The sequence below is a fragment of the Rhincodon typus genome, chromosome 4 (assembly GCF_021869965.1).
Source record: "Rhincodon typus isolate 14 chromosome 4, sRhiTyp1.1, whole genome shotgun sequence".
Lineage (NCBI taxonomy): Eukaryota > Metazoa > Chordata > Chondrichthyes > Orectolobiformes > Rhincodontidae > Rhincodon > Rhincodon typus.
The window spans coordinates 60,162,142-60,177,148 of NC_063335.1; positions in this window are offsets into that span (position 1 = coordinate 60,162,142).

The following is a 15,007-nucleotide window of genomic DNA, read 5'->3' on the forward strand; positions in this document are numbered from 1 at the left end:
GCTTGGTTTCCCCGATGTAGAGGAAGCCACACCGGGTACAGCGGATGCAGTATACCACATTGGCAGATGTGCAGGTGAACATCTGCTTGATGTGGAAAGTCTTCTTGGGGCCTGGGATGGGGGTGAGGGAGGAGGTATGGGGGCTGGTGTAGCACTTCCTGCGGTTGCAGGGAAAAGTGCCGGGTGTGGTGGAGCTGGAGGGGAGTGTGGAGCGGACAAGGGAGTCACTGAGAGAGTTGTCCCTCCGGAAAGCAGATAAGGGTGGGGAGGGAAAGATGTCTTTGGTGGTGGGGTCGGATTGCAGATGGCGGAAGTGTCAGAGGATGATGCGTTGGATCCAGAGGTTGGTGGGGTTGTACGTGAGGACGAGGGGGATTCTTTTTTGGCTCTTATGGCGTGGACGGGGTGTGAGGGATGAGGTGCGGGAGATGTGGGAGACACGGTCTGGCTATCCACTCTATCTAGGCCTCTTATCATCTTGTACACCTCTATCAAATCACCTCTTATCCTTCTTTGCTACAATGAGAAAAGCCCGAGCTCCCTCAGCCTTTCCTCAAAAGACCTGCCCTCCATTCCAGTTTGCATCCTGGTAAATTTTCTCTGCACTCTCTCTAGAGCTTCCACATCCTTCCTAAAATGAGGTGACCAGAACTGAACATAATATTCCAAGTGTGGTCTAACCAGGGTTTTATAGAGCTGCAGCATAACCTCGTGGCTCTTAAACTCAATTCCCCTGCCAATGAAAGCCAACACACCATACGGCTTTTTAACAACTCTATCAACTTGGGTAGCAAATTTGATGGATCTATGGACGTGGACCCCAGGATCCCTCTATTCCTCCACACTGCCAAGAATCCTGCCATTAACCCTGTATTCTGCATTCAAATTCAACCTTCCAAAAAGAATCACTTCACACTCTTCTGTGTTGAATTATGATACACAACTCATGTTTCTTGACCGTGAGGGTTTGCAGGTTGCCCTTGGGATACTGCCTGTCTTTTACCATGACCTGATCACTGTCTGGGACATGGTCGACTCGCGCAGGGCCTACCCTTTGTCAGGAGTAACGTCTATTGTAACAGAAGCATTGCTCAAGAATCTGCACCCCCAAGATCGTTACCCTTCTCCTCACTTTATCTTTCACATAAGCATTGATCCTACTGGGCTTTGCTTATTACTGGCTGCTTAGCCACTGACGGTGGAAATGTTGAATAAAATTATTTTGCATGTGTTGATTTTACTGACTCCGGCACTTACACACACACACAACACAGATGCTGTGCGGAAACAATAAGCACTACTGCCATAGCAGTAGTGTAGAGGTACAAAAAGAAAAAAAACTTGAAAAAACATAAACAGGAGATTTGGAATCTACTCAATTCAGCGGACTGACTCTGTGCTGGCTCGCCATAGCCAGGGTACTGTGCATAAATAAATAAAGGGTGACTTGGTGACGGGATACTGCCCTCTGATTTCACATCATCTACTTCCTTTATCCTCATTATTTTCTCACCAATATTCTTAGTAAACCAGAGTACTTTAGCTTTGTATATCCTATATTTATTTCTCACAGGTATATACCTAGCTTGCATTGTATTCATCTCCTGTTTTTCAGCCACTTTTTATTTACCTATCAACATGCTCCAGTTCAACTTTTGAACCCCTAAAATCTGCCCTTTTCCAGTCTGGGATCTTAATAATTGATTGATTTTATCCTTTTCCAACTTACTATTGAACATTATTATGTTATGATCAGTATTTCCCAAACACTCCCCCCTTCTGATGTTCTCCACTTGGCCTGCATTGCTTCCATGTATCAGTACAGCATAACCCCCTCCCTGCTAGGACCGGAAATGTACAGTTCCAAAAACTCACATTGCAGGAATTTCTCCCCTTCCATGCCCCACACTTCACCTTTATAGCCAGTCTACCCTTGTATAATTGAAATCATCAAGTATCGCAACCCTACTTGTCCTGCAGATTTCCATAGTCTGCCTACAAATGCTCGCTTCTACTTCCTCCCCACTATTTGGAGGTCTGTAATAAATACCCAACAAGGTCATTGCTCCTTTCCTGTTTCTCATCTCCAACCATTTGGATTCCAATTCAGAACGGTATCTCATTCAATGGCAATGATACTATCTTTCACCAAAACTGCTATATCTCCTCCCTTTTTACTCACCCTGTTTCTACTAAAAACCTTATAGCCTGGGATGTTAAGTATCCAGGTCTGCTCTTGCTTGAGCCACATTTCTGTCAATGCTATTATGTCATATCCTCCTGGAGCAACTTCTGCTTCCAGTTGGCCAATTTTTTTTCACTTTACTCCATGTTTAACCCTGCACTTATCTCTTTCCTACCTATTGAAGGGCGATCATTTCTTCGTTCACTGTCAACACTGCAGTATTCCCTCACTTCCTTTTCCCTATTCACCATCTTTTGCTGTCTCTGGTACTTCCAAAACTAGATCCATTTGTCAACGAACCCCATGCCTTACAATTTTAAATCAACCGCTACTACTTAATTTATGTTCTTAGCTTGGAGATTAATTCCTTTTCTGTTCAGGTGAAACCCCTCTTCTGAATAGCTTTCTCCTTTTCTGAAAATGATCCCAATCTCTCAAAACTCTAACCACCCCCACCCCCCCAAACCTTTTACACCATCCCTCAAGCTATTCATTTACCTCTCTGAACTGCCTTTGCCTAAATGGTGAGGTTTGTGGCACAGGTAATATTTCTCAGATTACTGCCCTGGAGGTCCTGCATTTCAACCTATTCCTTAACTCCTGAAACTGATGGACATCCGAGCTGTCTCTCCCTCCTAAGTTGTTGGTTACCAAATGAACCACTATCACTGGTTATTCACCCTCCCTTTCCAGAATTTTATTTAGTTGTTCTGTTATGTCCTGAATCCTTGCACATAGAGGCAACAGACCATATGGGACTCACGTAAATCTGCCACCAGTTTGTTTTCTCAGAGTAGTCTAAGGCACCACGGTACTGTGGTTTTCCTTCAAATCATCCACCACTTAGCCATGTTACTCACTATATTGGCATCTTAAATTTCACACCTGTTAGACAGCTGCAAGTAGTCCTGAGTTTTCTAGACCTGCTGTCTCCTTTCCTTTCCCTTCCTTTGTGAGGGGCTTTGAAAGGGGGTTGGGTATTGGGAAAGGAACAGTTGTTCCTGGATATTAGAAGCCTGAACTTGGTCATGCAAACGAATAGGATTTACTAATGCAGCATTTCCTAGTTTATATGAGGGGCATTCAATCAGTTAAGCTTGTTTTTTGAAGATTGGATGTTACTCCAAGATACTTTGTTAAATATTTCAATTCAAACCAGTGGAAAATACCTTCCAGACATGTTAAGAAATGATGTTGTAGGGTGAATTTCGCAGAATAGTATGCCAATGAATACAGGTGTATGTGTTTGGTTTACTGCTTGGTACATGAGATTCTCTGGCTAATGTCAAGATAGTGAAAGATAATAAAAATCTATATCTCTTACCTGGTGGAAGTAACGTGCTGGTGACCTGAGGTTTGTGCATATAGTAAAAAATTGACACGACAGCAAGAGGAGCCATTTGGCCTCTCAATTATGTCCCATCATTCAAGAAGATTATGGCTGATGTGCCCCAAGCCACAATTCCCTTCCAGCCAGCTCCTCATAGGTCTCAATTTGCTCACAACTCATAGCTCTTAGGATTTTGCCAGGGCGACTCAGCTCCTGACTTCATTACAGCCTTGGTTCAAGCATGGGCAAAAATTGAGGTGAGAGTGACAGCCGTTCATATTCAGGCTACGTTTAACCAAGTGCGGCATCAGGGAGTCTTGGCAAAACTGGAATCAATGGGTATTGGGGGAAAACTCTCAGCCAGTTGGAATCATACCTGGCACACAGGAAGATGGTCTTGGTTGTTCATTGAATCCCTACAGTTTGGGAGGAGATATTCGGCCCATTAAGTCTACATTGACTCTCCAACAAGCATCCCACCCAGGCCCTTCCCCTATCCTAAAGCCTGTAACCCTGCATTTCCCATGGCTAACCCACCTAACTTGCACATCACTGGAGGTTAATGACAATTTAACATGGCCAATCGACCTAACCTGCACATCTTTGGACTGTGGGACGAAACCATAGCACCTGAAGGAAACCCATGTAAACACTGGGAAAATGTGCAAACTCCACACAGACAACTGGCCAAGGGTATAATCAAACCTGGATCCCCAGCACTGTGAGGCAACAGTGTTAACCACTGAGCTACTGTGCCACTGTTGGAGATCAGTCATCTCAGTTCCAGGATAGAGTTCTTTAGGGTAGTGTCCTAGGCCCAACCATCTTCAGCTCCTTCATCAATGACCTTCCCTTCTGACCTTCATAAGGTCAGAAATAGGGATATTTACTGATGATTGCACAATATTCAGCACCATTCATGACACCAAAGATATTGAAGCAGTGCACGTTCAAATGCAACAAGATCTAGATAATATCCAGGCTTGGGCTGACAAATGACAAGTAACATTCATGCCAACATGAATGTTAGGCTATGACCATCACCAATAAGAGACAATCTAGCTACTGTGTCTTGACACTCTTGTGTTGCCATCACCAAATCTCCCACTATCAACATCCTTGGGGTGACCATTGACCAAACACTCGACTGGACTCACCATGTAGACATAGTGGTGACTACAAGAGAGGTCAAGTCTAGGAATACTGTGGTCAGTAAGTCACTTGCTGACTCCCAAAGCCTGTCCATTATCTACAAGGTCCAAGTCAGGAGTGTGATGGAATACTCCCCAAATACCTAGGTGAATGTAGCTCCAACAAGAGTAAAGAAGCTTGGCACCATCCAGGACAAAGCAGCCTGTTTGACTGGCACTGCATCCACCCCTTCTATCACCAACACTCAGTAGCAGCAGTGTGTACTATCGACAAGATATTCTGCAGAAATTCACTAAAAGGTACCCAGACAGCACCTTCCAAACCCAAGACCACTTCCATCTGGAAGGACAAAGGCAGCAGATACATGTGAACCAGCAATTTCCTCCCCAAGCCACCAATGATTCTAATTTGGAAATATATCACTGTTCCTTCACTATCACTAAGGCAAAATCCTGGAATTCCCTTCCTGAATGGCATTGTGGGTCAACCTACAGCAGCTGGACTCCAGCGGTTCAAGATGGTAGTTCACCACTGTCTTCTCAATGAGGGATGGGCAATAAATGCTGGCCAGCCAATGACACCCACATTCCACAAATGAATAAAATAATTTTTTGATATTTCAAAAAATCTGTCTACCGTGTCTTCAAATACTTTATGATTTAGCCTCCACAACTCTCAGGTGGAGAATTCCAGACATTTACTGCCCACTGATAGAAAAAACACTCATTTGCGTCAGTTACAAAGTTGTGTAGAGTAATCGTGAATTGGAAAGCAGGAAGCTAGAAAGTGTAAAAAAAGGTAAGGGAGAAGACCGTGGCTCCTTTAAGAGGTAAAGTGCTTTTCTAAACTTGAGCTTTATATAGAAAATGTGTCAAAGCAGCTAACGGAGTACAGACAGTTCTGAAAGTGAAACGTATCAATTAGCTGTGTGATTGGAAACCTTAGGCTTGTTTTGATGTTTTGGCAACTAGCTGGAAATAGCCAATTAATTTAAAACAAGGTGTCAAGTGAATTGAAAGTCAATTGAATTTAAATCTGATGGTTTTGACAACCTCAGGTCAATGCTATTGTAAGAAAATTGATATGTCATCCAAGATGTATAAAGAGAGGGTTTTTGGAAATTGGTATAAGAGCTAACCACCACCATATGAGAAATAAGCATCTAACTTCCACAAGAAATTGCTAAGCTCTCTAACAAAGCACCATCTATTCACAATAGGTACCACTGCCTTCTAGCTAAGAGACCTCACAGAAAACTTCACAGAGCAAACATCTCTGACAGCTGAATCAGCGAAAGAAAGGTGTTCATGACTTGAGAAGGCAGAAGAAAGGTGTGTAGACTTTGAGAGACTAAGTTTTAATTTATTTTCTTATTACATGGGTTTATATAAGTGGGACTTGCATTTATTGGAACAACATACCAGTAGAATTTACTTCAGTTAGGGAATAGTTAGTAGTTAAGGGTGAATTGTTTGGTTTATTTGTAATCCTGCTAATTTGTTCACTGTTAGAGTTAAATAAACAAATTGTTACTTACAATGTGATATCCAGGGATTTTCTTTCATTTAATCTCCACTTCTCTGTAACAGTTTGACACATTAGGCAAGTTGAGGCAAGCTTCTCTGGGTATTTCGGGTTTAATTATTAGAAGGGGACCTGTACTAACAGTTTGGGGGCTTGTATTTCGATTTTAATTATCAGAGGAATTCAACTTCCCCTTCCTAACACATCTCAGATTTAAATGATTGTTATAAAATAAAGGAATATGACCCCGAGTTTGAAATGGGAACATCTTCTTGACATCTACCTTGTCAAGCCCTCTTAATCTTGTATGTTTCAACTAGATCACTTATCATTCTCCTAAACTTTGGTAAATAAAGAGCTAACCTGTTTAACCATTCTTGATAAGAAGAAACTTTTCCACTTGTTGGAATGATCAATGCCAGGAGGCACAGATTTAATCTAAGGAGCAGACGTTTTACAGGAGATGTGAGGAAAAACTTTTTCACTCAGGCAGTATTGGAAATCTGGAGCTCGCTGCCTGTATGGGTGCTGGAGGTTGAAACCCGCATAATGTTTAAGAAGTATTTAGATGTGTGCTTGTAATGTGAAGTCATATAAGACAATGGGCTAAATGCTGGAAAATGGGATTAATAAGTAAGGTCAGAGAGGCTGACGTTTCGGGCCTAGACCCTTCATCAGAAAAGGGGGAGGGGAAGGGGGTTATGAAATAAATAGGGAGAGAGTGGGAGGCGGATAGAAGAGGGATAGAGGAGAGGATAGGTGGAGAGGAAACAAACAGGTCAAAGAGGCGGGGATGGAGCCAGTAAAGGTGAGTGTAGGTAGGGAGTTAGGAAGGGGATAGGTCAGTCCAGGGAGGACGGACAGGTCAAGGGGGTGGGATGAGGTTGGTCGGTAGGAGATGGAGGTGCGGCTTGAGGTGGGAGGAGGGGATAGGTGGGAGGAAGAACAGGTTAGGGAGGCAGGGACGAGCTGGACTGGTTTTGGGATGCGGTATCTCCTACCGACCAAACTCATCCCGCCCCCTTGACCTGTCCGTCCTCCCTGGACTGACCTATCCCCTTCCTAACTCCCTACCTACACTCACCTTTACTGGCTCCATCCCCGCCTCTTCGACCTGTTTGTTTCCTCTCCACCTATCCTCTCCTCTATCCCTCTTCTATCCGCCTCCCACTCTCTCCCTATTTATTTCAGAACCCCCTTCCCCTCCTCCTTTTCTGATGAAGGGTCTAGGCCCGAAACGTCAGCCTCTCTGCTCCTATGATGCTGCTTGGCCTGCTGTGTTCATCCAGCCCTGCAGCTTGTTGTCTCGGATTCTCCAGCATCTGCAGTTCCTACTATCTCTTAATAAGTAAGGTAGTTGTTTTGACTGGCGCAAACACGATGGGCCAAAGGACCTTTTTTCTGTGTTATAGATCTGTATGATTCTTTGATTCTAACTACTTGACCCCAGGAAACAGCTTAGTGAAGCTCTTTTGAACTGCCTCCAATGCCAGGACAAGTCTCAACCTATAAAGCTAGATCTAATTGCAATTCACAAGACTTCTCACTCCACTCAATGAATGGCTTCTTTGACTGGTGAGAACACAATAGCAAGGTTGTTATAATACTGTTACAGGCAATACAGGGCTTGAATGTTATGCTGTCACTTAGGAAATAGCATCAGCTGAATCCTATCTGAGTGTCATGACAATGTCTGGGCTGCCACTTCTAGTCTGGTGATTTTGACCTTGGTTGCTATTTTAAAACCCATGTTCACAGATGTATGAAGTCAAGGTGAGCAGATGTATCATCTTTGTCTTTTCAGTAACAAGCACTCTGGAACATTTAATTCCCTGAAATGTGCAATGCAAACTTATTTTATTCTGTCTCGAAAGAAGCAGCTGGTTACTTTTTTTAATATGATGAAGTGTACAGTTAGACTGAAATGTCAATAAATGAGTGATCAGTTTTCCCTGGTAGTATGCTTGTATTTGAAGGAAGTATAGTAAATGTTTCTCAGCTGATGTCCCTCCTCATTCTGATGAATGCTGTTCTGTGTGTCAGGTGTATTCATTCAGCTATTGATTAAGGTTTTTGACTGCTCTGTAGTTTGCCACTTTCCATGATCTGCCTGTAGTTCTGTTTTCTTTTGCAGTAGGTTTTTATGTTGACTGTAGCACGTGGCAAAAGAGGAAAGCCTCTGACTTGAGATCATAAGACTATAGCCATTTAGCCCACTGAATCTGCTCCACGGCTGATATGATTCTCAACTCTATTCTCCTTTCTTACTGTAACCCTTGAACCCCTTCCTAACCAAGAATCTATCTATCTCTGTATTTAAGAATACACTCTATGCCTTTGCCTCCATGACCTTCTGTGGCAATGCGTTCCACAGATTCACCACTCCCTGGTTGAAGACATTCCTCCTCATCTCAGCTTGAAAGGATCATCCCTTCAGTCTCATTCTGTGTCCTCAGGTCCTAGTCTCTCCTACAAGTGGAAATTACATCTTCACATCCATTCTATCCAGGCCCCTCAATATTCTGTAACTTTCAATGAGATAGAAACCATAGAAATGACACAGCACAGAATAGGGCCATTTGGCCCATCTTGCCCGTGCTGACCCAAAGACCACTCAGATGTCCTTTCTAATCCCATCTTCCTGCTCATGGTTTATAGCCCTGCAGGTCATAGCATTTAAGGTGCAGATCCAGGTACTTTTTGAAAGAGTGTAGGGTCTCTGCCTCCATCACCAGCTCAGGCAGTGAATTCCAGGTACCCACCACCTTCTGTGTAAAAAAAGGCTTTTTCTCGTGTCTCATCTAATTCTTCTGCCATTTTTATATGACTCCTGGTTTTTGAACTCCCTGCCACTGGAAACAGTTTCTTCCTGTCCATTTTTATCCCTCACAATTTTGTGTACCTCAATTGTCACCCTTCTGCCTTCTCTGTTCCAAGGAAAACAAACCCAATATCTCCAATTTCTCCTCATAGCTGCAATTCTCCAGCCCTAGCAATATTCTGGTAAATCTCCTCTGCACTCTTTCTTCAGCAATTACATCCTTCCTGTAATGTGATCAGAACTGCACACAATATTCCAGTTGTGGCCTCACCAGTGTCTTATACAGTTTCATCATTATATCCTTAGAGTTGTCCTTGTACCTCTACCAATGAAGGAAAGCATTCCATATGCCCTCTTTACAGCCTCATGTACCTGTATGTTTAGGGATCTGTGCATACCAAGATCTCTCACATTATCTACCCTTCTCAATGTATTCTCATTTATTGTGTATTCTCTTTTACTGTTTGACTTCCCCAAATGCATTAAGATCAACTCTCATCCTTATGAACTTAAACAAGTACAGACCCAGAGTCCTCAACCTTTCTTCATATGACAAGCCTTTAATTCCCAGGATCATTCTTGTAAACCTCCTCTGGACCACTCCAAGGCCAGTACATTCTTTTTGTAGTTAGGAGCCCAAAACTACTCACAATATGACAAATGCAGTCAGACCAGAGTGTTATACAGCCTCAGCGGTACATCACTGCTCTTGTATTCTACCTGTCTTGAAATGAATGCCAAAATGCATTTGGCATCCTAACTGCCAACTGAACCTGCATGTTAACCTTAAGAGAATCTGCACCAGTTCTCCCAAGTCCCTTTGTGCTTCAAATTTCTGAAGCCTTTCCCTGTTCAGAAAATAGTTTGTGCCTCTATTCTTCCTGCCAAAGTGCATAACCTCACACTTTCCCACATTGTATTCCCTCTGCTACTTGTTTGCCCACTCTCCTAGCCTGTCCAAGTCCTTCTGCAGCCTCTCTGCTTCTTCAACACCACCTGTCCTTCCACCTATCTTTGTGTCATATACAAACCTAGCAACATTGCCCTAAGTTCCTTCAGCTAGATCATATAATGTGAAGAATTGTGGTCTCAACACCCCAACCCTGACACTTGCGGAACTCTAATAGTTACCAGCTCCCATCCTGAAAAAGACCCCTTTATTCCCACTTTCGGCTTTGCCAGTCAGCTGATCCTCTATCCATGCCGGTTGCTTACTCCTAACAGCAGGGGCTCTTATTTTATTTAGCACCCTCCTATTGCGGCACTTTGTCTAACTTGCTCATTATTTCCTCAAAAAATTCTAACAGATTCATCAGGCATGACAAAGCCATGATGACTTAGCTTACTTTATCATGCGCTTCCAAGTACTCTGCAATCTCATCCTTAATAATGGACTCTAAAGTCTTACCAATGACTGAGGTCAGGCTAAACAGCCTATAATTTCCTGTCTTTTGCCACCCTTCCTTTTAAACAAGCATGCTATATTAGCCATTTTCCAGTCCTCTGGGACCCTCCCTCACCCAAAGAATCCTAAAATATCACCACCAATCTCCTCAGCTATTTCCTTCAGAACCCTGGACTGTAGTTTATGTGGTCCTGGTGATTTGTCTTTTCAGCTTTGTTAGCACCTTCTCCTTAATGATGGCAACTATACTCACCTCTGTCCCCTGACTCTCTCGAAGTTTATGAGGTGGACAAGCTCTACACTGAAAGGATGTTACCTTTTCTTTTAAAAGCCAATATCAGCATTGAATAGTGAAGTGAAGTAAAAGATTAATTGATAGTCATAGATGGCATAGTCCCTACTTAGCAGCTCCTACTTTGAAAGCTTCCAAAGGATAATCTGTTCTTTAGTACATTTTATGCAGATTTGAATGAAAAGGGATTCCCTTCCCTGAGATTTTAACAGATATTGTTACTGTTATATTGGCCTAAGATTATTGTGAATTGCGTGGGCATAAATATCATTTATACTTGAATGGAGTGGGCTCAGCTTAGACCAGTAAATAGATCGCATCTTGATTCTGCTAAATTTCAACCAAACTTTGAAATTAGTCAGGAGACGCATGAGCAGATATTTTTCTGGAAAAGTCTTCTTTATATCATGAAAGTCGCACCATTACAGGCATGCTGTACATTTTTAAGCTTACTTCAATGCCCAAGTTTTACTCGAGTAAGAGAATCCATACTGATTGTCTTCTCTAGTCAGACTGACTCCAAATGTGAACAAAGCATTATAAAATAAATGCTTTGGATATGTGGAGAACTATGCTTTGGATCACAACTACTTTTGATTCCTTGCAAACTTAGGTAGTGTAAATAACCCTGATGGATTACGAAATTTCCAGTCTGGGGCAAGAGCTGAGTTTACGCCACAAATGTTTTCCAAGCTGTTCTTGCATTGTTTTCTTTTCTGTCGAGTAGCTCAGATCTGCTGAAAACCTGGATGTAGAAAGTACATTTAGGTCTTCTTTCATCTGAATAAGAAGAATGCTGTTCTGGAGCAGTTATGTTGCAAACATGTACATTGAAGATTATAATCAGTTTTCTTTGTTATTTATACATGAATGGGCAGGGAGCAGAGGGATACAGATCCTTGGAAAATAGGCAACAGGTTTAGATAGAGGATCTGGATCGGCGCAGGCTTGGAGGGCCAAAGGGCCTGTTCCTGTGCTGTAATTTTCTTTTTCTTCTTTGTTCTCCTGTTATTTGCTTCTTGATCAGAACAAAGTTGAGATTTTCAGCTGAGGTGGTCATTTCCAATGTGGGATGGAGAACTGGCACTTGCTAATTCCTATGTCCTGCATTGCCACTTTCAGAAGACAGGACATTGGTGTTCAACAGAAATATGTTGTGCCAAGGAGCAGTCCCAGCTGAGGAAGGAACTTAGAGCTGCCATGGCAGTTCTTTGCTGTAGTAAGTGCTTTCAGTAAATGTTTCAAGTGTAATTTTTGAAGTATGACTTTTTAAATAATATTGCATGAGCTTTTATTCTGCAGAAGACCGGAGTTGTCAGTAAAAAATGCAAAAACCACAAATGCTAGAAATCCGGAATAAATCCAGGATGTTGAAAATATTCAGTAACTCAGGCAGCATCTGTGAAGAGAGAAATTGAGTTTACATTTTAGGTTAATTATGTTAATGATTGATGGCTCCAGTGCCTGACTGAAACAGTATATTTATGATAGGTTTTATAACAGTTTGTAACCAGCCTTTATTTAAACATCCACCCAGTGAAATTCATCAACTAGATTTTTAATCTGCTTGGTTAAGTATGATAATATGATAATGTTCAATATTACATTAATCCAAGTAAAATCAAATGTGAATTGTAAGACTCAAAAGGTTTGGTTGTTTTATATGGTAAATATTTAGGCAGGAAAAAGTCCACTCTTGATTAAACTCAGTTAACTCTTACCCTATGTTGCATTTGTAAACTGCGAAGTGTTTTTTCTCCACGATCTAATTTGAATATTTCCAGTCTGCTTTAGAAGAAGTGAGAAGATTGTAGCTGAATAGAATAAATTGGAATGAAGAATGAAATGCATTGCAGCACAAAAAATAAGTACAGGGAACTTGCTTAACATTCTGTTTTATTGTAACATCTGCAGAAAATCTTTTACATTTTGCCACCACTATGGTGTGTGTAACTGTGAATGGAAGACCAGCGATTGGAGTAATCCATAAGGTATTTGCTGACTTTACTGGAATGGAACATAATCATTGCTGAAAAGCAGGTCTGTACTCAATTTACTGTACAATTTTTCATTTCATCCACTTAAATTTTATCCTTCCTCACTGTATTTGTCAAATTTATATTTACCATTTCTGGATCATAAACATAGTCAGAACTCTTGTCTCAGTAGGTAAATTAAATATTTTAAATATCCCAGCAACTTAACAAAAAAGTTCGGGAGGTCAACATGTACCATATATACTCATGTAAAATTTCAAATATTTAAGTCCAGTTTCTTTGGCCAAAATTCATGGCACCCACTTTCATGTGAGTGGTCTGGTTGCGAGATTGATCTGGATGCTTAATTTGGGCCTACAAAGGAACATTGTAGTGTTACAAAGTAGAAACCAACAACACTAAATTCCTATTCATTCTGGCATTTATTTATTTTATACCATTATAAATAATAGACATTTTGTCAAGCATAAAAGGACTTTATTTCATAATGAATTTGCTACAACAACTGGAGTTGAAATCCATCAGTCCCTCTGACCAACATCTGAATCACTGAACAGTTCACTCCACGGGGTTTGTTGTTTAATGTGGATGATATGGATCTTCCAGTGCTCAAAATACGTGATGGTGACAGATGAATTTGTTCCCAAAATACCTGGGAAAATTCAATCATGGGCAACTAGTGAAAATAAAGTTGTTTTTGTAGGTAGAATGTACACAGTCTCTGAGGAGCTGCTTCTGTAATTGCAAGCTGGTTCACTCTAACTCTATTGTTGATAGGTTCACCAGAAAGCTTAGGGTACAAGGCCAAGAGACCCTTGTCAAGGAAGCTGGAGATGCACCAAGCTTGGAAATTCTATCTACCAGTGGCCAGATTGCGGTGGCAGTTGGTGGTGGCTGGGGGCAAATGAAGAAAGCAGTGACAACTCGGGATGTGAGGAGAGGGGAGGAAAGAGCCTGTGAAGGAGTTTTAGGTGGGACGAGAGTAGAAAAAAGGTTACATGAGAGTGAGAGGGGTAGGTTGTTAGTGGCAGCGGGAGAAGGAAGTTGCAAAAGAGAGAAAAACAGTTTTAAATTTTTCAGTAAAATTAGTATCCTAAATGGCAGCCAGGAAAAATATAAACCACAAATTAATTCCTCACAAATGAATGTGAAATCTCTAGCTTAAGAAAATCAGCAGGAGCTTCTATGTAGAGAAAAGTTATGTTTTTCGAAATAATACTGTTAATTGTTGAATTTAAATTTAAGATTGAGATCTGATATGCAGAAGGGATCTCAAATGCAGTTTGAAAAGAAGATAGCAATTGTCTGTTTGAAGTCTTCTAGATCTGTGCACATGCAACGAATACATGTTAATATAAAACAAAGAACTGTGGATGCAGTGACCATTCTTCAGAACTCTCATTCAGAAAACACATTTAATTGTGGCCTCACCTATCTGTGGAAGGTTGTTTCATTTGATGGCTTTTTCTGCAGAAGTGTGTGTCAGTTATTTTGAAATAAACTTTGTTGCTAACAATGTAAGTACTATGGTGTCTGAGAAATTAATGCTTTACTTGTCTGTCAGTTTAGTAATGATTGATAATTGAAGATCTTAATGAATTAAGAACAAAGAACAAAGAAAATTACAGTACAGGAACAGGCCTTCGGCCCTCCAAGCCTGCACTGACATGTGCCCGTCACAACTAAAACCCCCTACCCTTCCAGGGACCGTATCCTTCTATTCCCATCCTATTCATGTGTTTGTCAAGATGCCCTTTAAAAGTCACTATAGTATCTGCTTCCACTACCTCCCCCTGCAGCGAGTTCCAGGCACCCACCACTCTTTGTGTAAATAACTTGCTTTGTACATCACCTTTAAACCTTGCCCCTCGCACCTTAAACCCATGGCCTCTAGTAACTGACGCTTCCACCCTGGGAAAAGCTTCTGATTGACCAGTCTGTCAATGCCCTTCATAATCTTGGAGACCTCTATCAGGTCGCCCCTCAACCTTCAGTGAGAACAACCCAAGTTTCTCCAAGCTCTCCTCATAGTTAATGCCCTCCATACCAGGCAACATCCTGGTAAATCTTTTCTGTACCCCCTCCAAAGCCACCACATCCTTCTGGTAGTGTGGCAACCAGAATTGAGCACAATATTCCAAACACGGCCTAACTAAGGTTCTATAAAGCTGCAACATTACCTGCCAATTTTTACACTCAGTGCCCCAGCTGATGAAGGCAAACATGCCATATGCCTTGCTGACTACCTTTTCCAACTGTGTTGCCACTTTCAGTGACTTGTGTACCTGTACACCCAGATCC